General features: G+C 35.6%; 1 long non-coding RNA gene across 7 annotated transcripts in view; it reads right to left on the reverse strand.

Moving 5' to 3' along the window:
• The window catches only part of LOC112582250, a 374,767-nt gene that overhangs the window by 150,120 nt on the left and 207,818 nt on the right, over positions 1–16,829 (reverse strand). For 3 of the 7 annotated variants that reach the window (XR_006640545.1, XR_006640543.1, XR_006548193.2), the window contains exon 4: positions 10,898–11,018. The exons of 3 other annotated variants lie outside the window; for them this stretch is intronic. This is a non-coding gene — a long non-coding RNA (uncharacterized LOC112582250). The remainder of the gene's footprint in view (positions 1–10,897; positions 11,019–16,829) is intronic. One more of the 7 variants, XR_006640544.1, reaches the window with a different exon arrangement.

A 16,829-nucleotide genomic window follows, 5' to 3' on the forward strand; every position in this document is an offset into this window, starting at 1 on the left:
CCCCATCACTTGCATTACTGTGTGTACTCCCAGCCCAACTGTGTGTACTTTCCAGTCAGTGGAAAAATTATCTTTCACTAAACCAGTCCCTGGTGCCCAAAAGTTTGGGGACCGCTGTTATAGGACACTGCTGAATAACATATTTCTCATTTCCTCTACCTGAAGAAAAAGTGAAAGTGTTAGTCACTGTTTTATGTCTGACTCTTTACGACCCCCATGGACTGTAGCCTGCCAGACCCTTCTGTCCATGGGATTTCCCAAACAAGAATACTGAGTGGGTAGCCATTCCCTTCCCCAGAGGATCTTCCTGACCCAGGGATCGAACCCCAGTCTCCTGCATTGCAGGCATATTCTTTCCACTCTGAACCACCAGGGAACAATAACTTTTGTCACAAAAATTACCGAGAAACAAAACTCGTAACATAGAAAATGCACATGAGCATTAAATAAATACACTGTCCTTTTATCCCAGGAATTTCTGGGTGTCCTCAATAGGCAAAATCTTTCTCATCCCCAGCCTCTTTCAGTCTGTTCTCAACGGTACATAAGTGAACCTGGCATACACTTATGGCTAAGTTCAGCCTTTACGTTTCCCAGTACTTAGATTGGTCAGAAATTCTGTCTCAGATGTTTCAGAGACAGTTATCTGACTTCTCTGCCACTGCCAATCCGTTATTGGACCCATCTCCCTTCCCACCTGTTAAGACAGCATGAGCTTTCCACAGCAGCAGTGACTGAGCTTCTCCACTGTATGTGTAGAAAGGGAAATCGTCATACCCTGTCACTACCTGTCTTATTTCTCTTCTGCCACGATTCTTCATTTATCCTGAGATCATCTCATTACCCTGACCTTACATGAGGCCCTCTGCCCACCCTGTGTTAACATATCTATATTTACAATCCTCTTGCATAATTATAATGTATATCATGAAAATGGACACATCATTGTCCCTTAATATGTGATATTTTCTATTTTTAATTCAGACTGCTCTTGGAGGCATCTCAGAACTTATCATTAAAAATATAATTTAGGTGTTTTTATTATTAGTTATTTATCACAGTCTTGTTATTTAGACCAATTTGGCATATTTAAACTTATAAATGCTAATTATTAGCACATGATCACTAAAGCTTTTAGACTAAAAAATATTCTATGTACTTGTTGTTCTGGAATCAGAATAGAACACCCTTTACACTACAGTTTGGGTTTTATTCATTTATTCTTTTTTTTTTTTTTAAACCTGAAACACTGTATTAGTTATGCCAAACATCAAAACAAATCCGCCACAGGTATACATACGCTCCCCATCCTGAACACCCCTCCCTCCTCCCTCCCCACACCATCCCTCTGGGTCGTCCCAGTGCACCAGCCCCAAGCATCCATTATCGTGCATCAAACCTGAACTGGCAACTCATTTCATACGTGATATTACACATACAGAGACCTTCATTACACATAATTTAAAGAGTGTTTCTACCTAAAAACTGTCCCTGAAGACTCATGAGTTTATTCCCATTCAACTTATCTTAATAAATTAGCTATTGATATAGTAATCAAATAAGGACTTTTAAGAGTACAAGTGGGTACTGGTAATAACATAAACAGAATTGCCTCAGCAAGTCTAGATGTGTGGCCACCTTAGAAAGTGAAAGTGAAGTCGCTCAGTCATGTCCAACTCTTTGTGACCCCATGGGCTGTAGCCTACCAGGCTCCTCTGTCCATGGGATTTTCCAGGCAATAGTCCTGGAGTGGATTGCCATTTCCTTCTCCAGGGGATCTTCCCAACCCAGGGATCGAACCCGGGTCTCCCGCATTGTAGACAGACGCTTTACCATCTGAGCCACCAGTACCTAAGTGGCCACCTTAGGTACTGGTAATTTCACCACTGGTATACTTATGGGTCAACCTTGCTTCACAGGTGTTTTAACTATGGAATAGTCCTTTATCCAGGCAAAAGTGTAGTTCAGCACTGGATACAGCCTAAAGAACTCTCTTAGAACATACACAACTAAAAATCTGAATATGAGACTATGAAGCTGAGAACCCAGTCTAAAGAAAGAACCAGAAAACAATAGAAGAGGATGAAGACCAAGGAGAATTGATAGGAGAGAAACTGACAAGGATCTGTTAGAACAATTGATGAGGGAAAAATTATTGTAGTACTTATAATGTATTAGTAGCTTTCAGAAGAATCAGAAAAACTTTAAGAGTGTTCATCCACACAGACAAATGCCATCTTTGTATCAATTCTAAATGTACCTTCCATTTATTTTTGATTAGCAAGAAAAATTGTGTTTTTCTTATAGCTGATTAAAAACTTGTATTATGAATTACAAATAGATTTCTGACATTAAAAAGGTACAATATCAAGGAAAAATTCTAGAATTTGAAGGAATTTGGATATCTATTGAATATGTATAATATTGTATATAATATGTACATATACACTTCCTGAAAATGATAGTTAGGAGTAAACTTTAAATGGATACAACTTAATATTTAATAGTAAAGAGAAATTGAGTCTGGTTGGTAATGTTGAATTCTCTTTTGGAAATAAATACAATGTGTTAAAAAGTAATGACATAAACTACTTTTTAAGTGATGTTACATATTTTATAGATGCCCCAGTAGGATTCTTCATGTGCCTGTGTTTTGGACTGAACTGAGGATGAGAAGATAGATAAATAAGATGGCTGAGCAGGGAACACCTTTCTTAGCTGCCCTGCAGTTTTTTAAGGCCAGCAGATACCCTAAGGAGTATACTTAAAGTTAGATAAGAAACATTTGTAAGTTTAAAGTTTAGTAAGTAGGAAAGAGAGAATTTATTTTGCCAGTTTAAAAGTGCATATTCTAGCATTTTGGGGGCATCAAGCATGCAAGAAGCAAATGTAATCGTTTTTTGAATTTGGCTCTTGGGTTTTTCATTCAAACCTAAGTATTGCAACCAGATCAGAAATTTCAACAATGTGGCATCTCTGTGACTTTCTCTGTGAAATCGAATGCTCTGTCTCGTAGACATAATATAAAACACTCTGTAGGTCTGCATTATGTAACCTCCAACCATATAATTCTACACTTGGCTCAAAATCTGAAATTTTCCCTGGAAAAATATAAAGAAATAATAATAGTATTAAATTTGAAGTCACTCACATTAAAATATATGAGAACTTTACCTTTTAAAAGCTGAATGACTATCTGCTTTAAATAATAACTAATCAGAACCAGCTTAATACAGCTTTTGATAATGTTTCACTTCATATTTAATTTTGGAAGCCTCTTGGTTTGCATATTCTTTGAATTTCATTCTTTTGATATTAAATAAAATTTACAGAAATGAATTTACCCAACTTAGCAAGGCAAATATTGATTTTGTAATAAAATCGATGCCATTTGTCAGTCTTCCTTACATTAAACATGCTAGAGTACACATGATTTTATTAAGCCACCTCTAAATCCATGTGCCATATAATCAAACCCTTTTCTGACTTTCAAATTCTCTCCAGGATTCAGAAAAATGTTTAATATGAATAATTAATAAAAATATCTCTAATTTTGAAATTTAACTTCCTCTTAGAATAATGGTTATGCTGATTATCTGTATGTACACCTATTAGTTCTCTGAGGACAAGGATTTCTTAGGAAACTGTTTACATTTTGATAGGAGAGAAAACAACTCTTTTTGAAAATTCATGAACTCTAAACCTTGGCTCCATTTTGATTTTAAAATAAAATTAAACATGTTATGATACTAATGGGAATTATTTTATTCAAACTGATTGTCCCATATGATGTGTACACTCAGTCAGATGTTGTCATTAAAGGCAATTTTGAAGTTATTTTATGAATCAGTAATGTTAGTCTCAGTTTAGCAGAAATAACATATTATACCAGAGGTCTAATGAAATCTTCAGAGTCTCAACTAGCCTAGTCTATCTTCTCTAGTAGGAGGAACACATTTTTGTATGACAACATTAGGTATTTTTAGAGGAATGAAAATCTAAAAGTCTTATATTAGACAAACAGACAAGAATATTAACATCAACAAAATCTGTTGTTCCCTTCCTGGAAACTTAATTCATTAAGACCTATCAAAGTGCATCAATGTGCCACCCTCATTTTTTTTTCCTCTGTTCTCTACTCACTTTTATAATTCTTATAAAATTTTACAATATGAAGTTAATATATACAGTAACATATACATTTTGAAGTTAATATTTCACCAATAAGAATATTTAATTCTATATTCTTTAAAAAAAAATTTTGGTAATCACACTTTAGTCAGGAATTTCTTTAAAGTTTCCAGGAATTAAATGTGCTAATTTAATAATATTTCAAAGGCAAATACACTCAATCATAGTCATGTTAATACACTAGCTCGACTGATTAAGACAGAGTTGTCTGGACTTGAGTTAGAACCCTAGGTTTATCACATACTATCTCTGAGACCATGACAGAGAGTCCTTAGTTTAAAGGGAGTGAAAGTGAAGTGAAAGTGCAAGTTGCTCAGTTGTGTCCCACTCTTTGCGACCCCATGGACCATACAGTCCATGGAATTCTCCAGCCCAGAATACTGCAGTAGGTAACCTTTCCCTAGTTTAGAGGGAGGGTCAGGAACAAATACCAAGAAGTTTAAAACCTAGGGACTTGATAAATGAGAAACTTTGACAAGAATGGTCATAGGTGTTGTTATGAGTGATTGATGAAAGGAAAGTTACTGTATTATTTACAAGTTGTGAATGTAAGTTACCTGTTCTTTCTGAATGTTATTGCCTGAATATGAAATAGGGGCAGAAATACCAAATAGGTAGAGTATATATATAAAACATGTATATACCAAATAGGACAGAGTAATACTTGAAGCTCAGTGCTTAAATAGAGAGCTCCAAAAAAGAAGCTTTCTTTTTCCTCCTCCCCTCCTTTTCCTCCTCCTTCATCATTTTGTGCATATATGTATATATATGTGTGTGTGTATATATATATATATATAACATTTTAGTGTTTTTAGATACTTAAAATATTATAGAAAACCCCAAAAGTATCATTATGTTGTTCTTAGTTTTACATATTATCAACAATATAGTGTTTAAATGATCTGCAAGGGTCTTCAGATCAATTTTATAGCAACACTTCACAAACACAACCCATGACCATTTTGATTTAGCACTTCGTACCAGTGGGGTCAAGATGATGGACAATCCAGTACTAGTGGGGTCAAGGTCACGGATTATCCTGTTGTACTTCATGTGGCAACAACCTTCTCTCAGATGGCACACTTAGCTCTCTGGTAGACACTGTGTGTGTAACTAATCAAGAAAGTATATACAGTTTGTGTACGTTCATCATTACATCTGATAGAGAAATTCTGAGGGCTTTCTGAATTAAGAGTGAACAAGAAGCATCCTGTAAGGATCAAAATGGACAATTGGGCCACATAATATGTCCTCTGCTTATCTTGTATTTGTTGTTTTTTTAATATAAAAAATTTTAAGGGAATAGTTTTAGATTTAGCAAAAAATTCCAAAGGTTGTGCAGAGAATTCCCATGTGCCTTATACCCAGTTTCTCGTAGTGTTAATATCTTACATTTCTGCAGTACACTCATCAGAATTAATGAGCCAAAATTGGTACATTGCTGTTAACTAAAATCCACACTTTATTTGGATTTTACTAGGTTTTCCATGTCATTCTGTTTCAAGGTCCTACAGAAAATACTACATTACATACAGTCCTCACATCTTCCTAGTCTCCTTTGGTCTGTGAATATCACAAACTTTCCTTATTTTGGATGACCTTGAAAAATCTTGAGGAATACTAATTAGATAATTTGTAGGAAGTCTCTTAATTGTGCTTTTTCCCTAATATTTTTCTCATGGTGAGACTTACAGTTATCAGTTTGGGGGAGGTCTTCTATTTTCTTTTATGTGCTGATTGTATTTTGTCTGGCTGAGAGTTCAAAAAAAGCTTTTCCATGTGAGGCAACATTTGGGCTCATCCTGCTTTATTTAGCTCTCCTTGTTCAGTCTTAGTGATTGAGATGAAAGCTATTCTGATAACAACAGAGGAGATGAGATGATGCTAGTGAATAACCACAAAAAACAGAAGAAATTATTTTAGCCTATTTCTCTGAATATGTAAAATCCCTCCCAAAGTATATTTTCCTGAAATTTCTTTCACACCAGAGACAAGCGCTCACCACATATTATTCTTCAATATATTCCTTTCATTTTGTATACAAAAAGGTCAATCTGAAAATATACATCAAACCTGAATGAAAACATCCTCTATTCCTATGCAACATACCAGAGCTTGAAGTTTTCTCTTCCAGCATTATTTGTTTAATAGAAATATTTTCCATACCACCTGGTTCTGGCAGAAAGTCAAAATTTGCATTTATATGAGGTAGTTTATCAAATATAACATACAGAAGTCTGTTAAGTACACATTGCATTTTGTTTGTGAGAAAATCTGTTTGTATTTAATGTAGTTTTTAAATTAACCTTAATGAAAGCTTCTGAAAATTGTTGTTCTAAGCATTTGAAATATGCAACAAGAACGGGTGGAAGACATAAACATGTTTTCCATTATATGTTATCAGATAGCCCAAAATTACTACAAAGAAGAATGTGGGACTATGTTAAATTAGAAAGATAAGCAAGCATTTAGTTAAAAGCAAAGGTCTTTAGAAGAGGAAAGCATCTAATACAGTTAACCCCAAACATCTTACAACAATCTTCAGTCAGAAGTATTTTAACAATTTTCATTTAGAATGCTACCTATTATATACAGGAACTAAGATTATTTGCACCAAAATTTAAGGTTTCATTTCCCTTAACCTAAGTTTTGCCATATACTCAAAGACTCACCCAAGGTTTTCTGAAATGCTAAAAAAAAAAAAAAAAGTAATCAGAGGATGAACCTATCTGACTGTGTCTCTTAATTAATAGTTTATTCTCTTCTCATTCTTTTACTTTCTTTTCACTTCTTACAATATTGCCCTTTGTATCTTTTTGAATTTTAAAGTATTCCAGTGATTTCAGATAGAGGGTCCACAACAGTGAATACAAGATTAATATTTATTTCTAGTAGGCCTTTTTATCAGTTTGTGGAAAACTCAAGTGTCTTTAGGTCTTGAGACTCTTTCCTCTCCTGCCTTTGCTATGTAAGAGGAAATGCTCAATACTTTCAGGTGGTGAATGTTTTTCAATTAAATCTAGATATCCAGATATTATATTCAATCACACAACTTTTAAATGTTAGAAACGAACTTTAAAATATTTTATATATTATGTAAGCCAAATATATCATTGGTATCAGTTTGCAATTTGTATTATAAAATATAATAAATAATGTTAAGGATCTCCTAATTCAAGAAAAAGCTGGAAAAATGACTGTTTCTTTCAGCACATATTATATTCCTTTGTATGGAAAGCCATGCGATATTTAGAAATAAATCAGGTGTCATTTAACAGGTTTGCTCTTCAATGCTTACAGCATTTGACAAAGTCTGGGTTATGGTCCTTAATCATAGAATTTGTTACACCTTTGATCACAAATACCTTTGAAGCCATTGAAGTGCGGTTCTGACATTTTTTCAAAAAAATCTTACAACAAAGTTTTTTATGCAACAAATTCCATCTTTGACTAAATGATTCAGCAGTTTCAGTTTCCTAAGCTTTTCACCTCCTAACTTTAAATATACTGATTCATAATTTTTATCAATTGGAAACCTGATCTAAAATATTTAATTTAGCAGCACTGTATCCAGAGGGTTTGATGTTTCTTTTATTTCTCCTCTGATATGCCATTTGTTCATAGTGTGTTTTGCTCTTAGCCATTATATGCAACAGTGATCTCTTGGGTTACTGTCAGGTGGCTTTGGTTGGGACAGCAAGACCTATGTGAAGCTATGAATGTCCATGCTATTAATAAGATATGTGGGAGTAAAAAAGTGCACACCTCACTCATTCCTTAATCACAAAGGTGGAAAATCTTCCTAAAATTTTACTTCTCCCTCCATCAGTTCCCTCTAACAAGTTGGAAAGAAACTGATAGACCTAGATATGAGTCATTGACCTTTTCACTCCTCAATCCTACTTTAACATGATCCTACAAGGGATAGGCTTTGAGGTCTTTGTCACATCTGTCATGCCATGCTCAGTCGTGCCTGACTCTTTGCAACCCAAAAGACTGTAGGCCACCAGGCTTCTCTGTCCATGAGATTTTTTAGATGCAAATACTGGAGTGAGTTGCCATACTCTCCTCTAGAGGATCTTCCTGACCCAGAGATCAAACCTGTGTCTCCTGCATCTCCTACATTGCAGGCAGATTCTTTACTGCTGAGGCACCATCAAGAAAGCCACACTTACTCTGTCCTTTGCAAATCCTTTTGTATAACAAAGCCAACATCTTTAGTGTGTGAATGATTTCATACACCATTTTTACTTCTAGAATGCATCTGAAGTGTGATTTAACCTGTTTGAGGGAGATGTTAAAGGATAATAGAGTTCTTTAGTAGGGTTTTAGGAGTTACATATTTTTAAGTGTAAATATGTTTTCTTTGTAGGTCTTTCCACCCTAAATTATGTGAAAATTCAATCCCAAAATATAATGTAGAACCACCACAAAATCCCAACAGGTCTGCGAGAAATTATACCTTTGTACACATGCAAATGTGTGGTTTTGTCTATTAAAATTGTAAGGCACATGGAACTCATGTTCATATGGTAGTATAGAACTTAAAGTATCACAAAAACTCATAAATATCTTCAGAAACTTTGGCACAGCTTTTAGAATAATCTCAAGGATAGACAATGCCTGTTCTGTGTTTGTAGTTTTGATTTGCTTCAAAAACTAGCAATGTTTAGTAAATAAAATGAATAAACAAACTGGATCATATACTGGGTTACAACATAAAAGATGAAAATCCAATTTCTCCATATTACAAACATCCATAACTGCCATTATTATAACATGCAAAGAAAATATTATAAAATGGCAATTATACTCTAAAAGGTAGATAGGTTCCCAGTGTTGATGAGTAATAATTATATGCCTATTTTCTAGACAGATTAGTAGCACCTTGGCTAGGAAATAATTTTACAAATTGAAATGTATTTTAAAGTCTGATATAGTTTAAAGTCAGATAAAACAGAGTTACTTATAAATCTTATCAGTGGCTTAAGGTTTGTGGTCTATGAATCATATTTACATGAATCACCTGACAATACTTGTTAAGAACATGAAGTCTTGGGCATCATGATGGAATTTTCATTCTTGCCATCACTAGGTAGTTTTCTTGAACAGAAAGAATTAAGGACTACTGGTTTCCATATCAAGAAATCATTATAATGAGTTCATCCATCTGCAATGGATGTCAGAAATTCTTCACAGCAAGACAGAATTTCACCATTAGCTTGTTTGTTGCATTGAGATGGTTCTCTTTGTTAACCATTATATTAGAGCCACTAGATTTTCTCTAAAAAATTACTTGACATATTTCCATTTACAGTGAAGTACCTATTTATATTAACTAATGAATTCTGTATTTTTTCTGTGTATGTATATTACTTTCATACCCTATATCTTTCCAAAAAGAATGTCAGGTGGCCTGATAGAGTACAAATGATTATAAAACTAAATTATGGCAGTTAATTCCTTCTCTCTGAATGTTTAAGGAAAAAAAAATGTGTTCTATTATGCTTTACCTTCCTGATTTTTTTAATCCTTTTTTGTATCTAGTTTGACAGGGACTTAAAGAATGTCTCTAACCTGCCCATCACTCTGGTTACAACAAAGGCAAAACCAGTAATTTTCCACTTCAGATATGTTCTTAAAGGGTATTTTATCTTCATACAAAAAATATTTTCTAAAATGAAGGCATTAATATTTCTATACTTGACCTTTTCTTGTTACAAAGAGAAAGGCAAATAATTTAATAACATTATTTGCTTATACCCCTTAAGGTTCAAATAACTAGTTATTATATAGGAACAGCTAGGTCTAATCTGCTTCAGAAGAAACATACTCTGTTAGTGTACAATAGCTAATATCAGATCACTAATAGATTTAACCTTGTAAGTTCATAGATATTTAAAAGTGTTATGGTTTGAAGGTCAACTTGTCTGTCTTACTGTAAAAGAAAGGCAAAGGAATGAATAAAAATTAGAAAGAATTAATTCTTCAAAAAGTTTTTACAAATCAAAACCCTGCAGTTTCACACTGAGAACAAAAGAAGCATATTAAATACCAAAGTTTATCAAGACAAATTAGGTCCCAGTTTCAAATTTTCTTTAATCTTTTGCATCTGAATGGTTTTTTTTGCCTCATGCTGTTTTCCCTAGTTAAATGTTAAAATGAATTCTAGCCAATACCATTGACTTCCTCCCTTAAAAATATTGAGACACATAATAAAAAATTAATTACTTCCCCTAATTTCCGTGTGATTCTTTAAAAAGATGTAAAATTCATTTAAAGTAAGTGGTGACTTTGTCTTTGAAGATCACGACAATTAACATGGATCAAAGCTTAGGTTCTGTAACGATGATAGCTTATTAGCATAATGAAATTAACTTAGAGACAAGAATCTTTAATAGGTACAACAAAAACGCTTTAATAATACTTGAAGAAAATTATGTATTTGCTAGAAGTACAACAGTTTCAGATTTTCTATCCAATTAATAAGTTGTTAATTAACTCCTTTTCCAAACAATGCGCACTTTAAGTTAACATCTGCCCACTGGAATATTCTATCTATTGTGTTTCATTTTTTTTGGAAGGATATTGAAGTTTTGCCAATGGTATTTTGAATTTTTTATTATTAAGAAAATTCAAGTTTACCCTTCCTAACCTTAGATCTAATATTTTCATCACTAAAATAAAAGAAGGCTTAATTTCATACCTTGAGAAGGGAATGAAGATATCAATATTGCATCTTGCAGGAGGTTTACACTTTAGGTCTTCACCATTTCAAGGGCAAAAATTTTATTGGACTCACTTGAAGTACCTATAAAATTTGACTTCTTGTATCAACCCAAGAAAAAAAAATAGAAAATAATATAAATAATTTTGATCTCAGTGTACATGCTTGAAATGACTTGGATTTAAGGATAACTAAAAGAATGCTTTATTTCCAGCTACAAGTCTTAAAACTTATGCTTTATTCAAGGGCTACTAAAATATACTTTGTAATTTATGTTGCATTCATTCACTAAACCAATTTATTCTACATTATTATTTATTGAGTGTGCCAAGCACTATGAGCCTCCCGACATTAAAAAGAAGTGGAGTATGTTCTTACAGGTGGTTTTCCCCTATTGCTGTGTTACTATAATGATTTTCTCTTTTATGTCACAGCAGAAATGTGGATATTCTCTCCAGGTCCTTTTCCTCTACTATACATGATTTACCTTTCTGTGAAAAGAAGAGGAGCAAAAAGCAAAGGAGAAAAGGAAAGATATACCCATTTGAATGCAGAGTTCCAAAGAATAGAAAGGAGAGAGAAGAAAGCCTTCCTCAGTGATCAGTGCAAAGAAATAGAAGAAAAGAATAGAATGGCAGAGACTATAGATCTCTTCAACAAAATTAGAGATACCAAGGGAACATGTCACGCAACTGCTACTGCTGCTAAGTCACTTCAGTCGTGTCCGACTCTGTGCGACCCCATAGACGGCAGCCCACCAGGCTCCCCCATCCCTGGGATTCTCCAGGCAAGAACACTGGAGTGGGTTGCCATTTCCTTCTCCAATGCATGAAAGTGAAAGGTGAAAGTGAAGTCGCTTAGTCGTGTCTAACTCTTAGCGACCCCATGGACTGCAGCCCACCAGGCTCCTCCATCCATGGGATTTTCCAAGCAAGAGTACTGGAGTGGGGTGCCATTGCCTTCTCCATGTCATACAAAGATGGGCACAATAAAGGACAGAAATGGTATGGACCTAGCAGAAGCAGAAGATATCAAGAAGAGGTAGCAAGAATACACAGAAGAACTGTACAAAAAAGATCTTCACGATCCAGATAATCACGATGGTATGATCACTCATCTAGAGCCAGACATCCTGGAATGCTAAGTCAAGTGGGCCTTAGGAAGCATCACTACGAACAAAGCTAGTAGAGGTGATGGAATTCCAGTTGAGCTATTTCCAATCCTAAAAGATGATGCTGTGAAAGTGCTGCACTCAATATGCCAGCAAATTTGGAAAACTCAGCAGTGGCCACAGGACTGGAAAAAGGTCAGTTTTCATTCCAAACCCAAAGAAAGCCAATACCAAAGAATGCTCAAACTACCACACAATTGCACTCATTTCACACGCTAGTAAAGTAATGCTCAAAATTCTTCAAGCCAGGCTTCAACAGTACGTGAACCGTGAACTTCCAGATGTGCAAGCTGGATTTAGAAAAGGCAGAGGAACCAGAGATGAAATTGCCAACATCTGCTGGATCATTGAAAAAGCAAGAGAGATCCTGAAAAACATTTATTTCTGCTTTATTGACTATGCCAAAGCCTTTTACTGTGTGGGTCACAACAAACTGTGGAAAATTCTGAAAGAGATGGGAATACCAGGCCACCTGACCTGCCTCTTGAGTAATAAAATAAAATATTCTTAGGACTCAGGTACGGAGTGAAACTATCAGCTGATCAAAAAAAAAGGTGGGGAGGGGGAGGTTCATAGGCTTTGTTTTAATTAGCTCAAACCATGATTCAGTTTATTCTCAGGGCTAGAGTTGAAAGCATCTCAAAGTTTTGTCTCCATTGCATCATTGACCATCATAAGATTCCTAGTGTCCTGGTATTTCTCTCTGTATGCCTGTTATGGGCCCTATTTCTATATTTCTTGTATCAGTGTGTATCTGATAGGAAAGATGTAGGCAACCAGGGAACCTAATAATTAACAAGGGTTCTAGAACTAATGATGTGGACTGGGAGCAGTATAAAAGCTTTGGGATCAGAGCCTAGTCACAAATTTATAGATCCAGAGCAAAAAATACTTAGAAGAGTATTACCAATATATATAAACTGGAAAACACAGAATTCCAATGAGCAAGGGTTTTCTGGAGGTGAGAGTGTGGCGGTTTAATAACAAGAAATTCCTCCTTAAATTTTAATATAAAAAAAAGTCATCCATATGTTGAATATTTGCTTTGGATTACACTCACTTGCATCAGGAAGGTTCAGTTCAGTTCAGTCACTCAGTCATGTCTGACTCTTTGCGACCTTATGAACTGTAGCATGCCAGGTCTACCTGTCCATCACCAACTTCCGGACTTTACCCAAACCCATTTCCATTGAGTCAGTGATGCCATCCAACCATCTCATCCTCTGACAACAGAGGCATCACTGACTAAATTCAGAAGGAGATGGGAATACCAGACCACCTGACCTGCCTTTTGATAAACCTATATGCAGGTCAGGAAGCAACAGTTAGAACTGGAGATGGGACAACAGACTGGTTTCAAATAGGAAAAGGAGTATGTCAAGGCTGTATAATGTTACCCTGCTTATTTAACTTATCAGAGTACATCATGAGAAACGCTGAACTGGAGGAAGCACAAGCTGGAATCAAGATTGCTGGGAGAAATATCAACAACCTCAGATATGTAGATGATAGCATCTTTATGGCAGAAAGTGAAGAACAATAAAGAGCCTCTTGATGAAAGTGAAAGAGGAGAGTGAAAAAGTTGGCTTAAAGCTCAACATTCAGAAAACTAAGATCATGGCATCCGGTCCCATCACTTCATGGCAAATAGATGGGAAAACAGTGAAAACAGTGGCTGACTTTATTTTTTTGGGCTCCAAAATCACTGCAGATGGTGACTGCAGCCATGAAATTAAAAGATGCTTACTCCTTGGAAGGAAAGTTATGACCAACCTAGACAGCATATTAAAAAGCAGATATTACTTTTCCAACAAAGGTCTGTCTAGTCAAGGCTATGGTTTTTCCAGTGGTCATGTATGGATGTGAGAGTTGGAGTATAAAGAAAACTGAGCGCCGAAGAATTGGCGCTTTTGAACTGAGGTGTTGGAAAAGACTCTTGAGAGTCCCTTGGACTGCAAAGAAATCCAACCAGTCCATCTTAAAGCAGATCAGTGCTGGATGTTCATTGGAAGGACTGATGTTGAAGCTGATACTCCACCTGATGCGAAGAGCTGACTCATTTGAAAAGACCCTGATGCTGGGAAAGATTGAAGGCAGGAGGAGAAGGGAATGACAGAGGATGAGATGGTTGGATGGCATCACCAACTCAATGGACATGGGTTTGGGTAGACTCTGGCAGTGGTGATGGACAGGGGGGCTGGCGTGCTGTGGTTCATGGCATCTCAAAGAGTCAGACACAACTGATCTGAACTGAACTTGGAGGTATCTTATCATGCTGCTGCTGCTGCTAAGTCGCTTCAGTTGTGTCCAACTCTATGCGACCCCATAGATGGCAGCCCACCAGGCTCCCCCGTCCCTGGGACTCTCCAGGCAAGAACACTGGAGTGGGTTGCCATTTCCTTCTCCAATGCATGGAAGTGAAAAGTGAAAGTGAAGTCGCTTAGTCGTGTCCGACTCTTAGCGACCCCATGGACTGCAGCCTACCAGGCTCCTCCATCCGTGGGATTTTCCAGGCAAGAGTACTGGAGTGGGGTGCCATTACCTTGGGGCATTGTTTAAAACAACAAAAAAGAAAAGTACACTGGGTCCTAAACTATACTAAAATGAAATGTTTGGAGACTGACTTCTCTTTACTTCTTGTCCTCCAGTCTCCCACCAGTAACTTTAATTAGCCAAGCTTCACTGCAAGCCCAGTGGACAGAGGAGGCTGGGAAAGGTAATATTTTGCAGAGATCAGTCACATTTTCATACAGCAGAGGAGGAGAAAGACACAAAATGGATATGAGAATGACTGGCACAATTTCATAATTAATAATTTCTTATTAACCACAAATATTAGATACAGGAGAACATTACTAAAATAGACTCTTCACTGCCTTTCTTACCAACTCTGTGATATTCTAACACCATTGCCATTCTGCTTGAGAATGGGGATATCGTTCTGAAATGCCTATGAGTTCATATCAGTTCTCTCAATTTTATATCCTTCAATTCATTCTTATGCTTTATAATATAAACCTTAGTTTGTTTATATTATATTATAGTATAGTTTATCACACAGACTCTTTGTGCTTTATGCCCATTTCACCTCCAGCACCTCCTTCTGGCCACCAAAATATACCCTCTTGCCCAACCTAAATCATTTAAAGTTTAGAACGTTTCAAGCTTTTGTAGACAACTATGTCTTATATGGGGCTTCCCTGGTGGACTGGTGGTAAAGAACCCGCCTGCCAATGCAGGAGACATTTTGGGTTCAATCCCAAGGTTGGGAAGATCCTTTGCAGAAGGAAATGACAATGCATTCGAGTATTCTTCGCTGGGAAATCCCAGGGACAGAGGAGCCTCGCAGGCTGTAGTCCACTGGGTCATAAAAGAGTAGGGGCATGACTGAGCGACTGAACAACCACAGATGTTCCATATGGTTTCTTCTGCTTGCAATGCCAGTAACTTCTCACCATCCATCACCACTGTAGCTTTCATCATCTTTTTTTTCCCCAGTAGATTAACTCTTATAGTCTCAAAAACTTAATTTCCATGTGCGTCCTATGACTAGGGGCCTCTTTGTGCTTTGCTTGAGCTTTAGGTATATCTCTTTTGATACATTTCCCTGTGATAATTGTTTATATTTGATATCTAGTATCCCAGGCAGGATTTCAAATACATGAAAATTGAGGATTATACCTCCTTAATTTTGAACTAATGTCTCTCACATAGCAGGGAAACAATAAAATGTTGTTGAATTCATGAATGAATGAATGAGTAATCTCTACTTTGACTACATTAGGTAACAGCATATTCATTTTATACATCCTGTAGTTATAAAGACATGCAAAATAAAGAAAAATTTCATTTTGTCATCTATAATGTCAATGAAAATTTCTCCTTAAAGATATGTTTAAACAGTAATTAAAATAGCTTGAAATGGACTCCTCTAAATAAAAATATATTTAGTCTTTTTTTCATTGAGCATTCTCTTTTAATGCAATCCTTTCCCTCTTTACATGAATGTTGCTGCTTTTCACTTTCTAAGGTTTTACACAGTTGTGTCCTGGATTTGAATTTCCCTTGATGACCCTGTCATTTTAATATTGCTTTTCTTGTTTGTTTTCAGAATAATTTATGTTTCACACTTAATTTGCATGTTTATTTTTCTAATTTAATGAGATTTAACAAGAATATAGCTTCTTGGTCTTATATGACAAGTCAGCAGGAAAATGTACTGTACTTATTGGAGGTTGGAAAACAGTGATTTAAAAAAATATATTTTTTGTTTTTTTTGTGCAATTCCCTTTATCCTAAAAATCTTACTTTCTTTGAAACATATATCCTGGTAAATTGGCATAAGCCTGGTGGATATTCAATTTGGGTTTATAGAAAATAGTTAATCATACTTTCCCTCATGTTAAATACCTGTGATAAGAACAAATCTCAAATATTAAGGGATTATTAAAAATGAATTTTTAAACTTCTGGATTATATTTTATAAAATATTTAAGAGAACGTTGAGCTTGTTTCTATACTTTAATTAAACTTTTTGTTGCTGTTTCTGAAGAAAATTATAGATGCACATGGAGTTGTAAGTAATAATACACAGATTCTGTGTTTCGTTTACTCTGTTTTCCCCAGTGGTATCATCTTGCAGAACCATAGTACCATACCACAATCAGGATATTGACACTGATACAGCCAGCACATTTCTGTCACTGCCCAAACAACTCAAGTTTCTCTCTATAGTCTCAG

The sequence above is a fragment of the Bubalus bubalis genome, chromosome 2 (assembly GCF_019923935.1).
Source record: "Bubalus bubalis isolate 160015118507 breed Murrah chromosome 2, NDDB_SH_1, whole genome shotgun sequence".
In the NCBI taxonomy this organism is placed as follows: domain Eukaryota; kingdom Metazoa; phylum Chordata; class Mammalia; order Artiodactyla; family Bovidae; genus Bubalus; species Bubalus bubalis.